This window comes from Passer domesticus, chromosome 16 (assembly GCF_036417665.1).
Source record: "Passer domesticus isolate bPasDom1 chromosome 16, bPasDom1.hap1, whole genome shotgun sequence".
In the NCBI taxonomy this organism is placed as follows: Eukaryota; Metazoa; Chordata; class Aves; order Passeriformes; family Passeridae; genus Passer; species Passer domesticus.
Window position 1 is genome coordinate 15079230 of NC_087489.1, and position 12088 is coordinate 15091317.

Below are 12088 nucleotides of genomic sequence, written 5' to 3' on the forward strand. Positions count from 1 at the left end.
AAACCATAGAGTAGTGTCTGAATTCATAGGTGTAGGGCTACACTGAGGTTATGGTTTGGATTCCAGAGAGCCAGGAGTCAGTGGCAGGCCCCAGTTTCAGCCAGTGAGCGGGTTTCCCTGGTTGCCAGTGGCAGTGAGGAGCACAGAGCTGGTGGATGGCACGCTCCCCTGGCTGAAGGGTGCTTAGAGCCAAGGGCTTCTTTCACCTGGACACCAAATGCACCTGGGCTTCCCAGCACATGGCAGAATGCCTCAGTCTCCCAGCCCACATAACATCTCAACACCAGAGACAGTTCTAAAGTCTAATTAGCCTGCTCTGCACACTGTGCTCTCCTTACACTGACATCACTGTGTAACTGAGTGCAGTGAAAGAACTATGGGATTGACATCATTCTTACAACTATTTTCAAATATTATTTTCCTCAAAGTATTTCAAAATTATGGTAGCTGATTTCTGAGGTGAAGAATGCTAGTAATTTGGCTAATTCAAAAGCAACATAGCCCAGTGCACTGTTGCTGCTGAGCACAGCACCATGCTGCAGAGCGTAGCTGCTGGCTGCAGGCAAACAAAGAAAGAAAGACTTTCCAGTGGGAGAGAAGGCAGACCAAGGGGAAGAAATACATTTATCTGCATGCACGTGCTTGCCAGTGGATTCAGTGCCAATTACCAGAATTACTATTAAACTGCTGTAAATAGCTCGTTGTGGCAAATACGTCTGCAGTGCGAGACATAAATCATGAGCAAACAATGCCTAACAGGTGGACAGAGTTCACAGTTTGTACAAGCTACTTCCTTGGCAAGAAGCTTCTCTGGACTCCTGCCCAGAGGCCAGGTGCTCTGTGCTGACTGACAGGACTAACCTCACAGCACTTTCCCACTGGCGTATTGCTACACAGCTTGTTAGCTTGTTTTAGGAAGGAAACCACAGTCTAAAAATAGGTGCAGAATGGGCAGGAAAATTCTTGGAAAACCAGCACTGGTCTGTATAGTAGATTAGTTCCCAGTCCAGCATTAACATAGAACTTCTTTTCTTCTGCCCATTTTTAATAATTTCCTTCGGGACTGATTCTATTTGGTCTGCCTGGCTTCCAGCCACTTTTCCCACTGTCCAGTAATGTACGTATCAGTGGATTTCCCAGGGGGGTCCTCATTTGATTCACTGTCTCAACTCTCTCATTTTTTCCAGTTCAACACTGCATGCCCTAAAATCAATAAATCCACATAGTAAAGCATTCTACCACCACTAGCAATATAATTGTGGTAACTACTAAGTGAGTAATTATACAAGTATTTATGTGATATTGGCGAGGCATTTCACCATGATTGTATAGACAATGCTATCCCTTTCATTCCTATTTTCTTCAAATCCCAGTCTTAGACCTTCTGTGTCTTCTGACTGTCTCGCTGCCAGGAGCCTCACACAGAACTTGCACTCCAGCCCAGAGAATCTCTGTAATGTGAAAAAAGGACAGACAATGTATCTAAACAGCACTGTGCAATGTCATGAGATGAAAAGAAAAATCACTTGGCAGGAGATGCACTGGAGCTGTTTGTCCACCAAGCTGGGCCAGGCTGGGCAGGAGCTGCTGCAGCCAGCCCTGCAGCTCAGCCAGCCCTGCAGCTCAGCCAGCCCTGCACGGCTGCCAGCCCTGCACCGCAGCCAGCCCTGCAGCTCAGCCAGCCCTGCACTGCAGCCAGCCCTGCACCGCAGCCAGCCCTGCACCGCAGCCAGCCCTGCAGCTCAGCCAGCCCTGCACCACTGCCAGCCCTGCAGCTCAGCCAGCCCTGCACTGCAGCCAGCCCTGCACCGCAGCCAGCCCTGCACCACTGCCAGCCCTGCACCACTGCCAGCCCTGCAGCTCAGCCAGCCCTGCACTGCTGCCAGCCCTGCACTGCTGCCAGCCCTGCACTGCAGCCAGCCCTGCAGCTCAGCCAGCCCTGCACATCAGCCAGCCCTGCACGGCTGCCAGCCCTGCACTGCAGCCAGCCCTGCACCACTGCCAGCCCTGCACCACTGTCAGCCCTGCAGCTCAGCCAGCCCTGCACTGCAGCCAGCCCTGCACCGCAGCCAGCCCTGCAGCTCAGCCAGCCCTGCACCGCAGCCAGCCCTGCAGCTCAGCCAGCCCTGCACCGCAGCCAGCCCTGCAGCTCAGCCAGCCCTGCACTGCAGCCAGCCCTGCACATCAGCCAGCCCTGCACCGCAGCCAGCCCTGCACTGCAGCCAGCCCTGCACCGCAGCCAGCCCTGCACCGCAGCCAGCCCTGCACTGCAGCCAGCCCTGCAGCTCAGCCAGCCCTGCACCGCAGCCAGCCCTGCACTGCAGCCAGCCCTGCACCGCAGCCAGCCCTGCAGCTCAGCCAGCCCTGCACTGCTGCCAGCCCTGCACCACTGCCAGCCCTGCAGCTCAGCCAGCCCTGCACCACTGCCAGCCCTGCAGCTCAGCCAGCCCTGCACTGCAGCCAGCCCTGCACTGCAGCCAGCCCTGCACATCAGCCAGCCCTGCACTGCTGCCAGACACTGCCCAGCTCTCAAACCTGACTGCAGCACTTCTGCTCACTGCTGGGATTTACCTTTTGGCCCAATATTTTACCTTGAATTAAGTTACAAAGGATAATAGCAGTATTTTGAATAACTGAGATTTATACAATTTTAAGTAAATATAAATTAAATTCTTCTTTCCTTATAAAGCCATCAGGACAGATCAGATTTGCAGTTCTCTCTCTCACAAGAGAACTTGAACTTTCTTATAAAAAAATCTGAAATACGTACTTTGGCTATACTCCAAATCTGCAGTTTTAATTTCTTTCACATTTCAAAGGATCAGCAGCCTGTCCAAAGAAAGCAGACGCATATCCCACAGAATAATTTTGTTAAATAAATTTTGTTTTGACCTTTCAATCAAAACCAAGTTAGAGATTTTTTTTTTTCACTTGTCCTGGCAGAAGGAACGAATCCTGAGATCAGCTGTGGTACCAGACTCACATGATGGTATCGCAATAAATCACATGTGCCGGACAGAAGCAGACACAGACTCCTCGGTGCTGAGCTGCAGCCTCTATTCCTTGTTATGATAACAAATAATATGTAACCATAAGAGGATGTGTTAGGAATATAACAGTGTTCAGACAAGCAGAGATGCAATAGAATCTGAAGATCAGACTTTAAATCAAAGTGTTCACATATTCAAATATTATTGCCTTCATGGCCATATTACTGAACAACCACTGCTCTCACTGATAGCAGTGTGTGTTTTTGATGAGCAGCAGCCCTAAACACAGTCACTTTAAGAGCTTAACATATTCAGGCTTGAAAATTTCTAACTATTTTCCTTTTATGGTGTTTAGAACCATACCTAAGCCACAAAAGTCTGCAATTACCTAAATACAGAGAAACATTAGAAACAACATGTTTTGAAAACAACAAAAAGGGCATTTATTTTTAAAGGATAGCAGCCAGAGTGAAGGAGCTGTTGGGAAAAATATTTTTGCCAACTCCTGCTTTTTCCTGCAGAGTGAGAAGTGTAATTGTTTGGAAAGATGCAAATGCAGTTGAATAGCTCCCACACCCTGAGGTGCTGGAGAGGTGGAAGACCGGGGGCTGGATAATCACCCACTTGCAAATTTCCTGTCTGAGAGGTGATAATGAGACTTTACTTGCCACACAAGCAAGTGCTAGTTAGAGTTGTGTGTATCTGAATGGCACAGAACTGGCTGTTCCATGTTGTATCTGTGCACAGAACAGCCTGCTTTGCACAACACTCTGCTTTTCACCAAGGTAAGTGTATAATGAGGCACATTTTGTTGACACAAACCTTGTACTCAGTAAAAACAAAGGAAACATAATACTAAGCTAGTGAAGGTCCTGGTTTTCAATTATAGTTGATAACTTCAGTCAGAAGATATGAGTAGCTCTATGAGGAATTAAAATTATAAGTGACCTTCTCTCTGACCTTTAATCTGATCTTTATTTCTCATCATTTCTTGTAAGAAACTCAGAGTGTCATCAAGAAATGTCCCTAGCTTTACCATACAGTACAGACCTTATACATGTATGCACAGAACTCTTCATGTCTTTCCCAAAGCCAGGTCCTTGGCTTCTTCATTCAGATTTAAGAAGGCTTGTTTCCTTTCCTCTCAGCAGGAAAGGCTTCCTCTTTCTGCTCATTACTGAACTCATTTTTTCTTGAGTTGCAGTTAGGTATTCTTCAGAGGAATCTTCATTGAGACAAAAGGAGATTTGTTTTGGTTTGGCTTATTGTATCTTCTTCCTATTGGACTAGAACTAAAATGCATAACTCAACAGGTCCAGTGAGCTATCCAGTCACTCTTATTTTATTTAAGCTTCACTTTCTTTGTCCTTGCAGTATTTCCCCAATGCTTTACGACACTAAATGTTACTGGACCAGAAGAAAGATATTGAAAAAACTGAAATGTGTGTGTAGAAACTGGGGCCATGGAACTGATCCTTTCTCTCTCTCGCCAGGTGGTTCAGTTTATAAAGTGCAAAAATATTTTTCTATGCTATTGTCAATGGAAACTTTTTCCACAATCTTCTTGAAAATCTCGGTCTCATCTTTATGTTATATATTTTGGCATTCTTTCCAAAACCACTGTTTTGTTGCTCTAGTTTTCCCTTGTCTCTGTACTTCATCACTTGAGTCCCGGCTACCATTTTAAGGAAAGTTACAAAGTGCAAAGGTGCAAAAACTGGGCGGCAATATATTGAACTGGCACAGAGGAAAGAACCTGTTAACTGTCCTGATCTGGTGTTCTAAGGCAGCATGTTCAATTTGAAACAGAAATGGTTCTGTAATTTCTTCAGCCTGTAGAATGGAAAAACAATTTCCATATCATCATCCCAATGCAATGCGGAGGCTCAGACTTACAAACCCACCCCTTTCCACCCTTTAGCAAGCGGCATTGTCAGTGACTGCAGCTGGCGTGTTTGTGTGAGCACTCACACAAGCGTGCTTTGCTGCCCTGGTGCATACCAGACAGAAATCCAGCCACAGCCCACATTTCACACACAAACCACTGCCTTCTACCCCTCTAGAGAAGCACAGGAAACACGGCACCCTGTGGGACTTTGGTGCTGGAGCGATGACAACACAGACCTAGTGCAAGAGAAGGCTTTGTCTGCACACTTCTAAAGAGCTGTTCTCTCTCTTTGTGCTTGGGAGAAAGCAAGCATAAAAGACATTTTGCCACCTTCCCCAGGGACTGACAGAGCTCAGGGCTGCTGTCAGAAGTCTCCAAGACTCCCAGAAAAGTCTTAATTGTGGCGGTCCATTTGAGCACTTGGGACTATTGATGTAATAAAACATCACGAAGGTCAGCAATGGATGTAAAGCTGTAAAACTGTCTGTGCAATCCAGTTCAAAGCATCCTGAGAACAGGACAGAACATTCTGCTTAACCCTGTACACTTTATACTCACCTCACACTAGGATGTCCCTATGAGCAATAAAAGCCAAACATTGTGCAGGCCAGAGACAGATACCTATGACTTTGGTAAGTAGTTTTTGTTTAAACAAAGCATTCTCTATCAAATTATCTTTCCTTTTTTCCCTGAAAAGCAACCTCAGCATAGCATTGAGCCTACAGTTCCATCTTCCATGGCAAAGCACATGAGCCTCCTCCTCACTCTGTTTCTAATGGCTTCATGTTAAGACTTGTACAGCATTTACACGGTAATTCAAATGAAAGTGTTCTCTGATTCAACGAGTGACACTATCAGTTTAATGGCATTTTTATTGCTACACTTTTAATGTTTCTGCACAAAGATCAACCAGGGAAAAAGAAAGAAGCCTGTTTTGAAAGTATCAATAGTACAAAAAAGTCTGATTCCCCTTCCCTAGAGGGACTGCTATAGTTGATTAGTATTCTGTTAGAACGCCTTTCTCCCCCTACACTGTGAGCTCACAGCCCATGCACTGACCTTATACAAGTGGTTGTAATTCCTAGGACTGCATCCCGTGTTTATGCAGGCACTTGTGCAAGGCTGTAGTTTCACAAATGGCTTTAAACTGATCTGTAGATGAGTTACTGCCAAGGGAGGCAATCCCATCCTTCTCCCATTCCTGCCCTTACCACAGGACTGAAAACCTCCTCTCATGCCTGCAGTAACTCTTGGGGGTTGCACACTGAGCTTGTCAGGGAGCAAATCTGACTCAAAAAAGGATCTTTTGTTTGTTTGCCTACCAGTTAATTTGAGCTGGATCAGCTGACCAGTTCCTGATCCTGCTCACCGCAGTGTCACAAAGGAAGTGGTGAAAACATGCAACAATGTTGAAAGAGAAAAAAGGGTAGCTCACACTTCAGTTAAGTTCAACAATAAAAACACAGTCCAAGCTACACAGATGAATAAATGTTTCCAAGTTACATGAATTCAGCCTTATAGATACAAAATGTGTGCTCTACAATAACCATGGAGAGAGTTTTATACTGGATACAAGATGCACAGGGAGCCTATAAATTATGTATTATGACCAAGCTCTCTATTTTGTGCTGATGTGATATGAAACTGGCTCAGCCCATCCTTAGCAAAGATCTTTAGTTTATTGAATGCAGACCTCCCTCACTCTTAGTATTTAGTGGAGAAGAATTCACATATCATCTCAGAAATGCATGTTAATTTACTCATATACTCCAGTATTAAAAAAACCTGACCAAAATTGCAGGTGCAGACACTAAATCCCAGAAATGACATTTCTGCACAGCTGCATTTGGAACAGCGAGTGTCAAAGACGCAGGAGATGCAGCAGCGCGTTCTGTGGTGTTTGCTCCTCTTCCTCACACAGCACATGGAGTGGGCCCCAGCCCAGTCAGCCCCTCAGGCATGGTCTGATCTTAAGCTGAGAACAATTCACCAAAACTTCTTCAGCTGGCAACAGACTGCTGAGCTAGTGCCAATCCCTTGCCCTGAAATCATGCTCTATATCTTCAACACCACTGCAGTGTGTTGGAAAAAGCAAAGAATAGAACTGGAGAAGAGCAGGTGGATAGATGCCATGTATTCCAGGTGTATTTATGTGCCATAAAACATGTTTTTTCTATGATCTTCAGCTCTCTGTTCCATGCAGAAGATTCTTTCCAGCTCTAGTTGTGAAAACACCAGGAGTTTGAACTGGCCAGAGAATTCCAGCCTCCACCTCCTCATTACAATTTCTATACATCGGTTGTGCTGACACAGAGGTACGTGGCTTTTCCTGTTCAATGTACTGGCAGAGGAAATAATGCAAATGCAGTCAGGAAGAAGCAATTTATAACAAAACAAAAACAAGCACTATTGTTCATGTTATTTTTACTTCATATACTTACAGAGAACAAAATGCAGAGTGAACCTTTGCTTGATTGTATTAGTGCAGGGCAAATACTTATTTGCATACAATCTGCAGATCTTCCAGCAGCCTTTTTTAGTACTCTCCCAAAAGAATACATTTTGTAAGAATGTTAATTTGTCAGGAAAAGTGTAGGGAGTTGCAAACTCGTAAACGGTCTCATATGGGGAAAAATCACTTGGAACAACCCCTGTTTAATTGACTATTTAATAAAAATCTGACAAACTTCCAATCTACAAAAGAAAAAAAGAATTTGAAAAAAATTTAAAAATCATCCTACTTCAAGCATATTGAAATTTGATGCATTTTCTTTTCTTTAGATAAATATACCTGAGCCTGTTGTCAAGGCTATGCTTCTCCATGCTTCTCTATGCTTTAGAGGGTAAAGCTCAGATCATATAGCATTATGTCAGGAGTAATAAAAACAATTTCTGCACCTGACTTAAAAACAAAACTGCTTAAAACTGTCTTGAATTGAGAAGGACTATTTGATTAATTAAACCAAAAATCTTCTCTCAGTTCAAGAGCTCAGTGAGAACCCTTAATTACATAATCAAAAATTATGTCAGGAAAGAACATAATGAAAACCTAATTATGAACTTTTTAGTATGTGATTAGTTTCAAGTAGGTGGGTATGATTGAGGAAGAGCAAAAGAGGGGAAATATGATTAAAGAAGTGAATCAGATGGTGGAAAGAAAAGAAGTATCAGAGGAGTGAGTAATGGCAAATACAGCCTTCTCCAGAGTGTCTTCCAAAATTGAATGTTTTGACTTGAATACAGAATGTATGAACTAACACATGCTTCTTCTCCAATATATGTGTTTAGGATTTGACACAAATCTGAAACCTATGAAAAGGAAATAAGCTGCATTTCCAATTAATTAGTGAGTTCAATACCAGGAATATTTTCAAAAAGTTTTGTCCATCTCCCCTGAGCTCATGGGAAGGCTTCAACTCTCCATTCTCATGGTGTGGTGCTGTCCCTCTACCAAGCCAGACACTGATGTAACGTTTTACAAAAGCTTGTTTGCTGGACCCATGATACAGTTTATAGTATCTCCCTCTTTCTTCTCAAATCCAGAATCCTTTATGGCACGAAGTGGTGTTAACCTTCCATTTTCTCTAGGATATTAGGGTTCTTGAGTAAGTGGGGACACCAAGGAGAAGCATAAGCCTTGGTCACTGCTGCCCCATGGCACTCACAGGTGGCCTGACAACCCCACAGATAAAATCTGAGTTGCTGACTGGAAACTCGTGGGGGCCCCTTTGAGTGGGCTTATTTTGCACATATTCACAGTATCCTTGGGCAGCCACTTCAGACGCATGCATCTCAGATTCCCTGTTTTCAAATGGACTTAATACTTATGTCCTTCTACCACACACCATGTGTCTAATTAAGTGCTTTCAGAGTTTAACTGAATGTGTGTATTATATTATCTTCTAATCACAAAGAATTCCATCCACCCTTCCTAGCCATTCTTTTTATTTGTTCACCATGTTCCCTCTAAGTCTCTATTTGTTTCAAGTCACTCTGCTGTCAAGTTACCTGAGCATCTTTATCTTCAACCTATTTTTAGGCTGATGTTAAAAAGAGAAATGCAAATGCTCCACTGGCAGTCTAGGTGCCTGAAGAGTCAGAAGCTAAGAAATTATTTCTGCAAAGCTCACTGCAAACTACCTCCATATATCTTGCTTGAAGATTAATAATTTGTACAAGTCAAAGGGATTAGTTCCTAGCTAGAATAAATCAGCAGTGGCTTTAGCAAAATCGGTTATCTGCAATGAGTTATATAGGGACAGGTGAAAGCTGTCCCTATATATTTCTGCTGCACACAGGCCAGAACCTGATTTTAACCACGCACATGGAAATCTCTATTAACTACATTATTTTGACTGAAGTTACTAGAATTACTCTGTATATCCACAGATGCAATGTTGGGATTTAAATTAGCTGCTGTCATTCAATAAACAGGTGCTGGAGTCAGGGTTTATTCTCTGCTCAGCAGCAGCATTTCCACACTCTGTGGAAGCAACACAGACCATCACTGTATCCTAAACAGGTCCCTGGCACACAGACTTCTTTAGTATGTCATACAAACCTTTCACTGCTGTCTGTCAAAGCATATAGTAGAGCTACAAGTACAGGGAAGTGAAAGAAAGATGGTTAGCCATGCAAAATGGCTTCATATGAGGACAGTCTAACAGGTCAGAGCATTTTAACTTGGTGTGGAGAGCACTGAGAGGAAATAAACTGAAGGTCTGCAAAATCTTTAAATGGTGAGTAAAGCATAGACAGTGACTGAGCTGTATTGTTTGCAGTTATGAAGTTAAGATGCAACCAAGAAAATTACCAGGTCTAAAGCAAAAAAAAAAAAAATTCATATAGTAATCATTAAATGTGGAAAAAACTGCTAAAGGATTCTGGAAGAGGCAAAACACCTTGTGCGTCAAAGGAGAATTTGATGGGAAATGTGCCTATTGTTGGCTAGTAAAACTGCCCCAGATACAACCCCTAGCTCAGAAAATTCTTCAACTACCTTAATCCAGGTATGTCACATGCAGACTTAAGTGCCAAAATTGTTTTGGGAACCACATTTCAACCAACTTACCGATTTCCCATGAGTCTTTGGGCATTTCTTTAGGGAAATTTGGGCACTCTTTAGGTAAAAGGGGTGTGGACTAGTAAATGCTGAACGGAAATGGTAAATTGAGGATGCCCCATGGACATGGTGTACCCCATCAGGAATCAGGCTACCTGTGCTCATAGGGGCAATCCCTCTCTTCTGGCCTGCCTTATTGCAGAATTTACTGGCTGCTGTGCAGTTCCAGGCAAAGCTTGTGCCCAGCTTTAAGCTTCTCTTAAAGTTGTCTTGCCGTACTGCCACTAAAACTAGAGGAATATTTTGAAGCAATGTAGCTTGCACACTGTGGTGACAAAAAGACACTTGCCCTCCAGCGGTGGAGGCATCGCTCCGGTAAACATCCTACTTAACTGTGATAGGCTCCTGTCTCAGCACTTGCTGCGGAAATTAAATTTTTATAGGATTTTTGAGGAAAACACAGGAGACATAGATAGCAAATTAACAACTTTGAAACGAACAACTTTCTCACTCAGCCACAGGGTGGGGGCGTAGCTTTGGTGACGGTGATTTTTCCTAACAGGGCGTATTGTTATTTAATTAGGATATTTTAAAAAAAAGTCTTTCCACCTGCCTCCTGCCCCAAACAGAAAAAAACCAAAACCATTTGATGATTTTAAAAAAGAGAAAAACTGGACACAAAATGAGTAAATAAATGAAAATGCTGCGGTGACTTTCAGAAGAAAATGAAAGATTAAATGTAAAGAACTTGAAAGAAAACCAGTGAATTTAGAGTCTAATCCGACCTTCTAGAGATTCTGCTTCCCTGTCCGTGTCCCAGACCTGCTCTGCAGTGCTCTCCCGCAGCCCAGGGCGCTCCTCGGCGCAGCTGAGACCTGCACAGAGCCCAGAGTCACCCTGGCCAACCCCCCCCTCGGTGCTTTTCCCTCGGACCCCCGACACTCAGGGACACAAGGCCTTTCCCACACATTCTTTCCTCTTTTGAACAATCGTGTTTCAGACTCGGAGCTAATCCTCGTTAGTCACTGACAAGGATGCAGAAGGTGCTACTGCAGGGTATCACGAGAGCCATGATAACCGCACACCTTGACCCAAGACCACCTCATTAGGAGACATGGGGAAATAAAGTATTGACACTTAGTAAAGACAATTTCCACACCTAGGGCTGAAAGCATTTAAGATATTTTCTTTACACTGCAGTCTGCTGCAACTGCATCTTGACCTAAGAGCTGTTTTTTCATTCCATGTAATGCGATATCCATGAAGCCTTGAGATGATAATTGGGTATGTTAGACTACCAACAATCCTGAACAGAAAACTTAAAAACCAGAGTAATGATCAGTCAGAACATAAAAAAAAAACCATGTTGAGATAAAAAAAGTTAAAGAGATATTTTGGTTTAGCCTGGGGAAGATGTCAATTATTACTTTATTTCTAACATTTAGTATTGGTAAGTTTACTTTTTAAGGTAGTATATCCAAGAAGGGTCTCCATTATTATGCCTCTTAGGAGTTCACGTTATTAACATTTTAAAACCTTCCTCTTGAAACCTTTTTCCTTAATTAAAAAAAAAAAAGTAAAAAAAAAAAAAGAGTATTTGTAGTTTGACAAAAGCCTGGCAGTGTTCTTATGGTGGAATGAAGATATTTGGGAGAAGCTGCACCGTTATGAACATAGTTAGCCTTCTGGGAATGGGGTGAGTAGTGCTGAATTGCAGCTCTCAGCCTGGTTTTGAGTGCAGCTTGCCCTGCTCATCTCTGCCTTTGAGCTGTGCACTCACTTTGTACGAGTTGTAACCAACTTAAAACCTCTGCATTTTGGATTCACAGCGATGAAACCTGCTTTTTGTATTTGTTCTTTGTTGGCATGGGTTCCTGATTCCTCGTTTCTGTTTTGTGTCTATTGTGCTGCGTGCATTCCTGCGTGACAACGGAGGTGTCTGTGTGACCCCGCTTAGCGGCGGGCCGGGCAGGGCCTGTGGGGCTGGGGGCGAGACCCTGCTGGTGCGGGCGGCCCGGGGTGTTCATGGCGCTGTGCCGCGCTCGTGTGCCGCGCCGTGAGCCCCGTGTCCGGCCGCGCTGCGCGGGCCGTGCGGGCCGTGTGACCGGGCTGTGCAGCAACTCAGCTCACTGTGAAGTGCAGGGGGGC